The sequence below is a fragment of the Mesoplodon densirostris genome, chromosome 6 (genome assembly GCF_025265405.1).
Source record: "Mesoplodon densirostris isolate mMesDen1 chromosome 6, mMesDen1 primary haplotype, whole genome shotgun sequence".
NCBI lineage: Eukaryota > Metazoa > Chordata > Mammalia > Artiodactyla > Ziphiidae > Mesoplodon > Mesoplodon densirostris.
In genome coordinates this window covers 122,408,582-122,423,000 of record NC_082666.1, presented here as the reverse complement: position 1 = coordinate 122,423,000, position 14,419 = coordinate 122,408,582, and the positions used below count along the sequence as shown (strand labels likewise).

The window sequence follows — 14,419 nt, the reverse complement described above, 5'->3', positions numbered from 1 at the left end:
TTCCCACTACATTCCCTTCTCTGACTGGAGGTTTCAGTCGAACAAAGAAAACAAAGCGAGGCTCCCTAGAAATTGAACTCCGTTTTGCTTTAAAAATTTCTTTCACCACACATGCAATCCCACTTATGAATACTGAGAGGATTGTTCTCACAATCAAAACTCCTCCTGGCTCCCCCTGAGAGTTTGTGAGGTCAGCTGATTTTATGGCTTTTAGAATCCCCTGAACAGAAACATGATTTAGGAGACTGAAGCCCACAGGAGGGGCAAGTGTAAATCCCACCAGGACCACCACCACCACGCCAGTTTTCCTTGGTTGAAGCTTTCTTTCACTCTCCTGTGCCTTCGTTTGCTCATCTCCAAGATAAGGACACTGGGGCAGAGACACCAAAATGCATGCTTCCCCTCTCCTGCAGAACTGTTGCTGGGAAGTAATCATTCAGCCGGAGACCACATCTCCCCAACCCCACTGTATCCAGGTGGAGCCGTAGGACCAGTTTTCACCAAAAGAAAGTCCGTGGGGGTGTGTGGGCCTAGGCTTTAAGAGAATGGCACTCTCCCACTTCTGGCAAAGATAGAGTAATGGGGACGAGATTTACCCTCGTGCCTGAAACCATGTACAAGCCCCTGTGTCCTTGGCTTTTGAAGTAAAATGCTGACTCAGGAGTAAAGATTGGGAAATGTGAAGATGGAGAAACAGAGAATAGCCGTTGGGCTGGGGAACCGGTAACGATTTAGACTGTAATTCTGCCACATCGCAGAATCACCGAACTCCCAGTTCCCTGAAAATACAGAAAAAGGCCTGACTCACATTCCTCAGTTGTTTGTACAGGAAGCCGACCCACCAGATGAAGACTGCTGACCACAGGAGCATGGACCCCTAGACTGGTTGAAACCAGAAGGTTGATGATGCTTGAAATTTCACCTTGATGCCAACCAATCCGAGAATGGTCCACGAGCTGATCACGCCCTGCTCCTTGAACACTATAAAACTCCTCACTAACCCCCTCCAGGTGGGGGGTGGGGCACCGTTTTTGAGGCGCTAGCCTGCTGTGTTCCCTCTTTGCCTGGCAAAGAAATCAATCTAATCTTTCTCTTTCCTCCAAAACTCTGTCTCCGTAATTCTATTCGGCACTGGTGTATAGAGGACAAGATTTTGGCAACATGCCTGAAACAATCTATATGAAGCAATGATTCTCAAGACGTAAGACATCAGAAAATAAAGGGCAGAGAACCCTGAGTGGTGAGGAACAAATGAGGTGAGCCCACACTTATTGCCTGGAGAGAGCTTCCTGTCTGCAGGACGGAGAGGGGGAATCCAGGCAGAGTGCTGCAGTCTCCCAGAACTGAGGCTATGTTGCTGGGTGTCCGGGGAAGCCGAGCTAGCTAGAGTTCACAGGCCAGAGTAGGGGAAACAGAGAGAGGGGACTGCACAGCGAGAGAACCCTGGAGCTCTGCAGAGGGTCTCCATTGATGACTCAGTTCAATATTACTCCGTACCTGTGTGAGTAAACTACCTGAGGCCAGGAAAAGAACCAGTCAGAAAGGATCAGAGGGAACAAGGCCCAGAGCACACACAGGGCTGGAATAGTGCCTGTTCAGCCAGAGCGGAGCCTCTCACAGTACATGAGGCACCAGAGTACCTCACTACTGGAGACCGTTTAATCTTAGAATAAACACTGCTCTGGTCTCACCTAAAAAGGCTTGAAAGCAAGATCCAAAAGGATTGAACCGTTTTTAAGCAATTTAACCGCATCCCAGAACAAAGCTCAAGGCTATCTGTGAGCATACAAAAATATCCAGCTGACCACCAGAACATGTAAAACTCACAATGTCTGGCATCCAACAAAAATTGCCAGGCATACAAAGAAGGAGAAATATACAGCCCATAATGAGAAGAAAAAATCCATAGAAACTGACCCAGAAGTGACACAGATCATAGCATCAGTAGAAAAGGACATTGAAAGTTTCTATAACTGTATTCCACACATTCAAGATGCTAGAGGAAAAACAGAACAAGCTAAACAGAGACATGGGAGATATTTTAAAAGAACCAAAGTGAGACAGTTATTAGAACAAATGCAAGAAAACTACTAGAACTGATAAGTGATTTGGGCAAGGCTTCAGGATGAAAAATTAATATACAAAAATCAATTGTGGGGCTTCCTTGGTGGCGCAGTGGTTGAGAGTCCGCCTGCCGATGCAGGGGACGCGGGTTCGTGCCCCGGTCCGGGAAGATCCCACATGCCGCGGAGCGGCTGGGCCCGTGAGCCATGGCCGCTGAGCCTGCGGTTCCGGAGCCTGTGCTCCGCAGCGGGAGAGGCCACAGCAGTGAGAGGCCCACGTACCGCAAAAAAAAAAAAAAAAAAAAAAAAATCAATTGTGTATCTATACAGTAGCATGGGAACAATCAAAAATTGAAATTAAAAACAATACCATTTATAATAGCAACAAAAGATACGCAATACTTAGGGATAAATCTAACAAAATATATGCAAGACTTGTACAATGAAAAGAACTCTCAGAACATACCCATTGGGAATTCCCAGGCGGTCCAGTGGTTAGGACTCCATGCTTCCATTACAGGGGGCATGGGTTTGATCCCTAGTCAGGGAACTAAGATCCCACAAGCTAAAAAAACAAATACCCAATGACCAACTCAGTCAGCAGAAACATCTCCCCTGGACAGTCTCTCTCTTTCAATTCCCCCACTACTCCCTGATCTCACTGGGTCTTTGCTCTCCCGCAGCCCCCATCTCTTGTCTCCCAGCCTGAAGCCTCAAGGTCCCACCTCCTTTTGAGTCCTCTCCCACCACTGGAGCTAGAGGGGCCTCCAGCATCTCTCTCTCCCTGAAAACTCATGTCTTCAAAACCCCATCTCCTTTACACCCCAATGCCACCCCCGTCTTCTTTTTCCACCCCAAGATCTGTCTACTTGCTGCGTGATTGAAGATAGGAATTTTCACTTTCGGGGGAAACTCAGTCCCCTGGTCTCAAGGTAGCTTACCCTAAATCTCTCCCATCCGTCAGAGCCCAGTGATCCACTGTCATCACCGTGTGCGGGGCTGGATTACTTAGCTTGGAATGACATTCCTGTGGGCCTTCACATGTTGAGTTTTAAGCACCTGGTCTGGTCTCATTTCAGGGTCCCTCTATCAGCTCACCTGGAGCTTGTCCCTGATCTCCTGTGTGAGGAATGGCTTTATCAAGAACTAACAATCCTTTTTAGCTGAGGACTATCAAAATCCATATAGTGGGGCAAATGTTTCCTAAAAAAGAAAATAATCTGAGGAGGTACAACAACTTTGCCCACAAAGACATCCTTTCACATTACTCTGCAGAACAGTTTGTTCCCTTTAGAGACTCTAATTTATTTGTAAACGCTCCTTTCCAAGAAGGAAAGGATCTTTTATGTTTGCAAAAGCAAGGTTCCACTGAGCCGGTCTTCCTGCAACCAAGAAATATTTGTCCTAAAGTTCTTCAGGACCCAATCTTTTAAATATATTTTTCCCCAAAGTTTCCAAAATCCCAGGACTAATTCTGGCAGGGCTCAAGTTCATAGTATCTGTACTTGTCCTTTCCCAGCTGACACCCCAGCAGCTCATGCAAGAAGGAAATACTTCTAAAACAGCAGCCTAAGATGGGAAGCTGGCCACCGACAGCAAACCCCAGGGATCTCAGCCTGTATCTTCTTATAGGACACACACACACACACACACACACACACACACACACACACACACACACAATAGCAAATATACCTATATTACAGATAATATAGGATGTAACACCTATGTATTATGTTTGTTGACCTACAGCAGCCTATGCCTATGAATGGCTGCCCTTGCCTGTTCTCTGTACACTCAAGATTTCCCTCCAGAGACTCCGCTCCTAACAGTGAAACAAGGGCCCCTCTCCCCTACATTCATATTAGCAGATAAAATAGGATTTAAACAGATAGAGGGAAGAGTGAACCTACACCATCTGAATTAAAAGCATCTGTACATCTATCAGCATTGTAACACTGAAGAATAAGTCATTACCTGCATCCCACATTGCAAAAGATTTTCTGCAGGAAAATTCATTTTGCGTTCTAAACAAGTAACTTTGAACACAATTCTGTTCCTTTTCACATGCTTATAATATACTACATCCTATAACGTTCCAAAAAATATGTTTTCTCTCTATACTTTCCTATGAAATAAATATTAATAACTAGCAGGCAACTTGCTAGCTCCATTTTACAGAAGGAAAGTTCAGAGGCTAGAGAGCTGATAAAACACAACAAATCTGCCTGAGGTCCAGAGCATATTTCCCTTCTACTAAGCAAGATTGCTTTGCCACCACAAATCGATCACCCAGATACATAAGTGAAGAACTGGAAAAGACAGAAAGAGGAGAGGAAGAGGGAACCTTGCCCAAAAGACAGCATTTTGACACCGGAGTTGAGCCCTGCAGGCCTAGGCATCTAAACTTTTTGAAATCTTCTGTTTTGGCCAATTGGAAAACTCAGTTATTATATTACGGCAGAGGAATAAAACAAACGCAAAGCCCAAAGGGATGTTTTGACTGTGCTTTGCTCCTATCCATCAACCAAGAACTTGCTAGCTGGAAACACAGTATCCCAAACCCTAAATTTTCCTTCCTGCCTCCCCACCCTGCCAGCTCTACGGAGAGGCCACCATGTTCCCTGGACGTGTTCCCTCCAGTGTCCTCTCACTGGGTAACATTTCGTTAGAACTCCAAAGAAATTGTTACTTCCACCCAATGGATTCCATTCCATTCTTTCATCATAATGCATCCCAGGCGGTGCATTTCAGGCTAGTATTTACGTGGCTATGTGGGCTATTTCCAGGCTCAGCTATTACCAGTGAATGCGGTGACATTAATATGAGTAAATGCAGGAAAAGGGATGAAATAAAACATATCCTATTGAAGGAAATGAGAGCTCCTTAAGCAAGGAAAACACACATAGGAAAAGACGTGGGCATATCAGAATACAAATAGAGCCCTTGGGACCAGTGGATTCCACAGGCATGATGTTATTGAAGTATCTGATACTAGAGTAAAGCACCTGCAGATATGAATTACATCCTTGTTCAGACGACTAACGTTAGGGTACTGACATCTCCGGAAGCGCTTATGTTATATTTCAAATCCCCCTGCCCGCTGCACAAATATCCAATAAATCAATCACTGATCAAGGACACCAGCTAAAAGGCTTAAAATGCTGAACAAGTCACCTTTCCCTCCTCAAGAGACGCTGCCACCTGGGGGTTTCCCTAGTCACTCACACCTCAGCCTTGGGACGAAGGCGGGTGAGATGGGCTATTAACACCTTCCGTGCTGGGATTGGGGAAACAGCAATTGGCTGGACATCTGGGGATGTTTCCCGAGGTGGGCATCGTCTGGGAGAGGGCGGCTGGAATTCCCTGATGTCCTTCAGGAATTGCTAACACCTCCCCCTACCCCAGCCCCACCCCCTTAACTTAGCCGCCAACTTCTCCCACCTCGGGGTGAGACCTAGGGTGGTAGGCCATGCTCATTTTATTTGCTTATAGTAACAGTGTCTTTTATATATTCAAGGCAGTTTTTCTAATAATAACCATTATATAAGTGCAAAACCAGAGGCATAATGGATATTTTAGATAATTCCCTAAGGAAATCAGAAAAGAGACAACATGAAATCTCTAGTCCAATAGAACAGACGATTAAAAAATTGATCTTTGGTTCATTTATAAAAAAGATTGGAAAGAAACGTGTCAAAACTCTAATAATGGTTATCTTTGGGTGGCAGAATTTGGAGAGTTTTTTTTTTTTTCCCTTCTTTCCTGCATTTCCCAAATATTCTATAATACTAATGCAATGGTTGATTTTATGTGTCAGCTTGACCAGCTGTTTGGTCAAATATTATTCTGGGTGTGTCTGTGAGGGTGTTTCTGGATGAGATTGATATTTGAATTGGTTGACTGAGTAAAGGAGATTGCCCATCTTAATGTGGGTGGGCCTCGTCCAATCAGGTGAAGGCCTGAATAGGATAACAAGGCTGGTGAGAGAGAGCCTCTCTGTCTTCAAGGTGGGACATTGGTTTTCTCCTGTCTTCAGACATAGACTCAAACTGGAACTACACCACTGGCTGTCCTGGGTCTCCAGTTTGCTAACTGGAGATCATGGGATTTCTCAGTTTCCATAATTGCATGAGCCAGTTCCTTATAATAAATCTCTTTATATATATAATATATATATATATATACACATACATACATATATATGATATATCAGTTTAATATGTATACACATATATCCTATTAGTTATGTTTCTCTAGAGAACTCTAATATAACTAGTTTTGCATTTATACTTTTGCTATCTTCTATAATATTATTTCTATAATTAGAAAATAACTTTTAAAATTTATCTATGCAAATTTCAGAAGAATTGTGTACTGTGCAAAGATAGCCTAACAGAATTAATCCCACTGAGAGCATTAGTATTTCATTTCAGGTTTAATTTTTATATTTATTCTAACCACATACATCTGAAGGCACCTAGAGAGTATTCACCTCAATATTATTTACATAACATTACTCAAAGCCTTTACTGGTTTTGAAAGCATTTTTGGTGTGTTTAAAATTGTGCATTGGAAATGAAATCAGTTTTAATTATATACCAATAATCCTCTTCTTCAGTGCTTTTAAAATTGGTAATAGCAAAAGTCTTAGCTTTGTTCTGAAAACAGTCGGCATGCAGCAAAAACTTATTTAAGGTTGCACAGTGGCAAGGCTCTGGGGCAACACAATTAACAGTAATGAACATCCTTTTAAAATTTACCAAGTGCTGTGTTAATGATTATTTTCTTTAGTCCTCACAGTGACCCTGTATTTTGGGTACATCAGCCAGCTTTATGGTGGAGGAAAGCGGGGAGGGCAGAGATGCAGTGGCTCACCAAAGGTCACATGAGCTGGCAGGGCGCAGAGCTGGGGCTTGAACCCAGGACTCCTACTTCTAAATTTTATGCCCTTTCCTATGGAGTGTGACACTGTCCCCCTGCTTGAAGAGCTTGCTGTCAAGATGAGATGGATACACAGGAAAAGACATAAGACTATACAATTAAGCATTAAATCTGAGTGGTATGTTCATCGACTTTCATCAATTATAGCAAGTCTCGCCTGACTTGTTCCATTTTAAAAACTGAAGTTCAAAGTTGGAAAATAATTCACCCACATAGTTAGTGGCAGCTCCAGAAAAAGAATCCTGGAATGATGGCTTATGCTTCAAATGAGGCATAAACATAGACATAACTACAGCCCAAGAAGCAGGGTTTTGAGGAGGCCCAAGTGAAGACAGAACTCCCCTCTGCCCAGATGTTCAGGAACAAGAGAATGTAATGATTCAGAGGGGAAAAACTTGTGTTTGATTGTTGACTTTTTGTTAAGCCTTTACAAAATCAGTGATTCTCTTTAGGGTCCTCAAAATCATGGATTTCTTCTACACAGAATGCCAAGAACCGGATGTTCTTTCATAATTAACATCTTCCTTCAGATCATCCAGAATAGGTCTGGGGGTGGGGGGGAGGGAGGGAGGAGGAATGGGGAGGGTGTGGGAAGAAAGAGGGAAAGAACAGGAAGCGAGAAGACAGCAGAGGAGAGAAAAAAACCAAAAACCAAAAAAAAACTGGGTTTTGCCTCGCTCAAGTTTATTGTTATAGTCACCATTTTTTGATAATTTTTTAAGGGCCAGGGTCTAAATGAGGTGTTGTATTTACATTGTCTCACAAGAACATTTGAAAGGTAGATATTCCCATCATTTTAGACAATGAATTTGAGATTAACTTGCTCAGGGTCACGCGGAGCTGGGATCTGAATCCAGGTCAATCTGACTCATGAGTTCTCAACCTCTCGAAAGAACTGCTCCCCCATTTCCAAGCTCTATCGGCAGAGACCCCAAATATTTCCAGATGCTCTCTTTCAACTTGGCCAGACAATGGCTAACCAGTTGTTCCCAAGCTACTTGGAGTTCTTTGTCTATTAAGGTGCATGGTCTGTGAATTAAGATTTTTTTCCCATTGAGTTTTTAATGCAATTGAGAGCCAGGACTGCTGATTAAAGCACAGGATTTTATTTGAAGTAGAATTAATGCTGGTACCAGAAGGGTCCAGTCAGAGTCCCTCAGAACTAAACATCTCTAACAGATACGTCACCCCAGTGGATTGTGTCGTTATTATTTTTCTCTATGTTAAGGCGTAAGAGGGTTGAGCCAGACTGATAAGCTCCATGTCGCTGGGGAGTGAGAGAACAAATCCAGCTTTTGATTGCTTCTAGAGAGAGTCTCTGACCAGAGCAAAAGGCAAGCCCATAGATACATCTCCAGTTTCTCAAGTCCTATCCAGTCAAACACATTCACAATATCATCTGCACTCCCTGGGAAAATAAATTTTCATTTCAGAAATTAACCTAACCAAAGGTATCTGGAGATAAAAGAGTTGGTTCCCAGCAAAACTGTACAAAAGGATTATGACCATTTTGAAGTCAAGTTCTGGAGCGCTCATCAGAGTGAGAGAGAACTGTGAAAACAAAACCCCTACAGCTTAGGCCACAGAAGCGTATGACAGCTGAGTGGAGACAGGAACACACACTGACCCAGGGGCCCCGGTAGAGTTGCTTCTTGTTTAGTTTTCTAATTTTTACAAAATTAGAATGTGGCCAGCCCATCTAGAACAAAAACACCATTTTTTGTTAAGAGTGTTATTTTGGAAAGAACCCAGGATGTAAGATCTGGGTTCAAATCCCAGTTCTACCACTATCTAAGGTCCTTTGGGCAATTTACTAAGCACCTTGATTCTTAGTTACTAACTGGCCAATTTACTAACTAATAATACCTACTTCACGATGCTGATAAGAGAATTTATTGGAATGTTTTTCAAAGCATCCAGCATTATGCCTGGCACATAATCTGTGCTTCGTAAAAGTTGGTTGGATCATGATCTGAATTTGAGTCAGAGAAACACTGTGGAAGTACTTCAAACACTTCCATTACGATATCTTAATAAATACAGTCGTCCTCCAAATCCTTGGTTCCAGGCCCCTCCACGGTTCCAAAATCTGCAGAAACTCAAGTCCCATATCTGTGATTCTGCATCTGCGAATTCAACCAACCACAAATCTTCCAGTGCTGTAGTTCATACTTACTGGAAAAAAAATCTGCTTATAAGTGTACCCAGGTAATTCAAACCTATGTTGTTGAACTGTAATCACTGTGATAAGTTGTTTTGTGTTCTTAGGAAATATACACTGAAGAATTTAGGGGTAAAGAGATATCATATCTGCAACTTTAATTATGTGTTGCAGAAAAAAATTTATATATATATATATATATATATATATATATATATATATATATATATATATATACTTTCTACATAGATATGCCTGTATCGATCTATCTCTATGGAGAGAAAGCAAGTACAATAAAATGCCAACATTAGGGGAATCTTACTGAAGTTATTCCTACTACTGCTGTCAGTTTTCTGTAAGTCTGAAATTATGTCAGAATCAAAAGTAACATGTGGGACTTTGGTGGTGCAGTGGTTAAGTCTCCGTGCTCCCAATGCAGGGGGCCCAGGTTCGATCCCTGGTCAGGGAAATAGATCCCACATGTGTGCCGCAACTAAGAGTTCACATGCCACAACTAAGGAGTCAGCGAGCCACAACTAAGACCCGGTGCAACCCCAAAAATAAATAATTAAAACAAAAAAAATGTAGCCCAAACACTCAACAGGAACTTTACACACATTATCACTGCCTAATTCAATGCCACCTCACACAATTGTAAGAGGCAACTACTACTATTATTCTCATTTTACAGATGTGGCAACTGAGAGAGGTTCAGAGAGGCGAAGTAATTTAGCCAACAGTGCAGGGATTGGGACACCAAGTTTCAAACTCAAGCCTGACTTCAGATTCTTTGCTCTTGACTCAGTCATCCCACTGGCTATGGGCATCAAAAGAACTAAGCAATTGACTGGGACTGACATATACACACTACTCTACATAAAACAGGTAACAAATAAGGACCTACTGTAGAGCACAGGGAACTCTACTCAATACTCTGTAATGGCCTATATGGGGAAAGAATCTTAAAAAGAGTGGATATATGTATATGTATAACTGATTCACTTTGCTGTACACCTGAAATGAACGCAACGTTAGTTAGTTTCATTGGAGTATAGTATAGGAACTATACTCGAATAAAAGTTACAAATTAAAAAAAAAAAGAACTAAGCAAAGTTAACAAAAGGATTAGGAAGCAGAGAGTTTTAAATGCTTGGGATCCATGTGTACCCAGGTCTAGGGGCTGCTTGTGGCAGTGGGTCAAAGGGGGCACTGTCTTCAGGTAAAATGCTGACCTCAAAATGGGATAAGATTCTTGTCACCTGCCTTTTTTTTTTTTTTTTTCCCTGGTACGCGGGCCTCTCACCGCTGTGGCCTCTCCCGTTGCAGAGCACAGGCTCCAGACGCGCAGGCTCAGCGGCCATGGTTCATGGGCCCAGCTGCTCCGTGGCATGTGGGATCCTCCAGGACCGGGGCACGAACCCGTGTCCCCTGCATCGGCAGGCGGACTCTCAACCACTGCGCCACCAGGGAAGCACTCACCTGCATTTTTAGAAAGCTCCTTGACCAGTTTAAAGGGGATCACACTTCGAACAATACCGGAGTGATTGCCTGAGACTCCTTATCCAGCCCCTCCCCCTGAGTGCCCATCCCAAGGGTGTAGAATGCATTTGGATCATGGGCTTTTCCGATAGAAACAATGGTCACAGCACCGAACGCAGGTATATTACAGCATCGCACAGCTCCCTCATCCCCTCAGCAAGCATTTATTAAATAAGTTCTGTGTCCAGCAATGAGATGGTTGGTGTTGTTGCTACACAATAAATAGAAAGCCCAGCTGGCTGCCATTTCCAGGTTGGCAGCTGGTTAGGTGGTAGAATATCATATATCCCACACAAATAGCATGCAGAGGGGAGAGACAGAGGCCCTGCGATCACAAGACCTGGTCGTAGCCTTGCCTTTAGAAGCTGTGTGACCTCAGGCAAGTTACTCCAGCTCCCAGGCTGTCAGGTTCCTCACCTGCCAAGTGAGAAGTTTGGAAAAATAGTCCCTGACTTTTTTTGTCTTTTATCTCCCTCATTTTGTGATTTGATACATTGCTTTATACAATTGTATATCAAAAGTCTTCCAAATGACAAGTGCCAAATAACATACCCACAAATTTTATAATTGACATTTTACAGCGTCCATGTCTGTGGCATAGAAACATGTTACAGGTAAAATGGGGTCATCATGACATATACGATACATCTTTTAGGGTACTCCCTGGTGGTCCAGTGGTTAGGACTTGGCACTTTCATTGCCTTAGGGCCCAGGTTCAATCCCTGGTCGGGGAAGAAAGATCCCTAAAGCCGCGCAGCAAGGCCAAAAACAATGACAACAACGTTATATATATTTATTTATTTATTATTTTATTTTATTTATTTATTTATTTATTTTTCGGTACATGGCCCTCTCACTGCTGTGGCCTCTCCCATTGCGGAGCACAGGCTCCGGACGTGCAGGCCCAGCGGCCATGGCTCACGGGCCCAGCCGCTCCGCAGCATGTAGGATCTTCCCGGACCGGGTCACGAACCCGTGTCCCCTGCATCGGCAGGCGGACACTCAACCACTGCGCCACCAGGGAAGCCCACAATGTTATATTTTTTAAAAGACCAATTCCCAGTGTTTTTTGCAGAAGCTATTGGGGAAAGTGGGGAAAGATTCCCCACATTTAGAGGCTAACTTCTTTAGAAGGGAGCTCCCATGCTCACCCCGAAATTTGTTGGTACCACTGTCTGAGCTAGAACCGGGAGCTGGCGGGACCCCTTAACTTCACCCAGCCTCTCAACGCTAGCACACCAACTAAAGTTATGCTTGGCTTTCTGGTAATTAATGACCATTTAATAAACATTTCTTTTGTCTCACAGAAGACCTGTGCCAGTTCTACCTCCTGGACCTCCAGAGAGAAACGGCAACAGCTGACCACAACTCAGATGGATTTCTTCCTGTGCTTGAGGTGCCTGTCAAGACGGAGAGGTGCCTCGCTCGACATATCCCCAGAATTAGATTTAGGATGGACCAAAAAGCCCTGATGGAGACTCTGCTCTTTTGCCAGACTCCCGTGACAAGATTCTGGTAAGCTTCCCCAGTCCTTGGCTAATGTGTACACCCGTCCCCTCGCTGCAAAACTACAGGTGGATACATGTGGGGTGATGAAAATATCCATGTATTTGATTTCCATGGATAGGAAAACACTAGAGCAAGACTAACAGTTTTGAATAAGATGATATAAAACGTAGGCAAAAGTGAGTGTGCTCAGTACAGGATGACACCACCAGTCACCTCACTGGTCACACATACGCCCCCGTAATTTGTTAGAAATCCAAACTAGGAGGGAGGAGTGTAGTAGGTTGTACTGCGCTTGAGATTTACATACTGATGGGACTGATCTCCTTCTGGAGACAAGCAGGACGAGGCTACAGGCTAAGGGTGTTGAAGCAAGACTAGAGGTGGGGAGATGCCCCCCAAAATGGAGCAAAGGAGCCGTTGTGTCTGGAATCAGGAGGTAGAGGGCTGTAGCTCTCCATCAAGGGCATTTCTGAGGACAGTGGCAAGTCTCGCACAGAAGAAATCCTCATGTTCCCTGCATAACTTTATTTTCCTCTTTCCACAACCCCCAAAGCTTTGCCTCTCTAGTTACAGCATTTTCATCAAAGGAAAATGGACTCTTAGAGTAGGACAGTCTCCTGATTCCAGCTCTACCATGTACCAGCTATCTGATCTTTTTTTTTCTTTTTTAATATTTATTTATTTATTTGGCTGTGCCGGGTCTTTAGTTGCAGCATGTGGGATCTAGTTCCCTGACCAGGGATCGAACCCAGGCCCCCTGCATTGGGATCTTGGAGTCTTAACCGCTGGACCACCAGGGAAGTCCCCCAACTATCTGATCTTGAACGAGTCACATTACCTCTTAAAGGCTCAGCTTCCTTGTCTGTAATATGGACATAATAATGAGATCACATAAAATGAGGGCACATGGGAAAACGCCTACCACCATGATTACACTGTAGATAAACAGTACCTGAGAAAGGAAATAGGTTTCTGTCACAAAGTGCAGAAGGATGCTGGTCTGTGAAAACAAGAGGCACCACATCTGTATTATCTGATTTTTCATAGCAGCGACACGTAAAGTAGGTATCACTCATATCCTTACTTGACAGACAAGGTAGCTGAGAATCAGAGACTTTTATTGTTCTAAGCACTTTAGTTTTTTAAACTTTTTATTTTAAAATCATAATAGAGTCACAAGCAATTGCAAAAATAGTAGAAGTGTCCTGGTCCCTTTCGCCCAACGTCCCCCACGCTCGCATTTGACGGACCGTCCGACAGAGGCTGTCACCATTTCCTGAGATGCACGCCTCACAAGTAGAGCTGAACCCTCTGAGGCTGACAGTCGGGGGCATGATTGGGGCCACTGGAGGGCTTTTCTTGGGATAAGGAATACAGGAATCGGTTTCAGTGCCCTGGGGAGACTGTACTCATCCTCTGATGGGAGACTTATGAGATGAGACAATAATTGAGGCTCGCTGACGTGGTTAGAACACTTCTGCCTCAGAAATGGGAAGTGGCCCTGCCAATCCAGTTGTCAGTGATCCTGTCAGTGGAGATTGCCAACTCACTCCATGGTCCTCTACTGTTAACTAGGCCCTGGATACCAACCAGCTAGGCATTGGGTGATGAAACCTGGCTCTTTTATTACCAGTTCTTCCGGTTCATTAGTCCTTCCATCCACTCTGCTCACCCTTCCAAGTTTGAAGTGTGAATCCAGCCAACGTATATACTGTCTGAATCCAGGCAACATATATACTGGCAACGTATATACTGCCAGTTCCACCCGCCCCTTCTCTACTCCAACGTGCGAACTTGGAAAAGAAAAGAGCTCCCACGTTTCTTGCTGCACTCTCCATTGGGTAGGAGTTATTTCCTCGATCACTGAAATCCTGCTCGGACAACAGGTTCCCAGGAAAGAGGAAACTTGAACCTTTTCTTCAGCGCCCATGTTGCTTACAGGGGCCACTCTATCCTCGGGACAGACCGTGGTGATGTCTCCCAAATACTCCACAAGTGTGGCCTTCTGCTCTGTCGGCCACGATGCTCCAAAGGCCAAAAAACCCTAATGGAAAATTAACTACATCGAACAGTTCCCCCAACCCACCTGTCCCCATTCTCACGGCCCACGGGGAGGCCACACTTGTCCACTGAATGGGGAACACCCTTCAGCGGTGGCTGCATCCTAACCTGGTCTAGGGTCTGGGGGCAGCTCGTGAAGCTG

The 14,419-nt window shown here is 44.0% G+C and overlaps 1 pseudogene; it reads right to left on the bottom strand.

The window, feature by feature from the left end:
- LOC132491707 (glycerol-3-phosphate phosphatase-like) overlaps nucleotides 1-14,146 on the bottom strand; it is a 33,367-nt pseudogene extending 19,221 nt beyond the window's left edge.
- Between the last annotated feature and the right edge of the window lie 273 nt (nucleotides 14,147-14,419).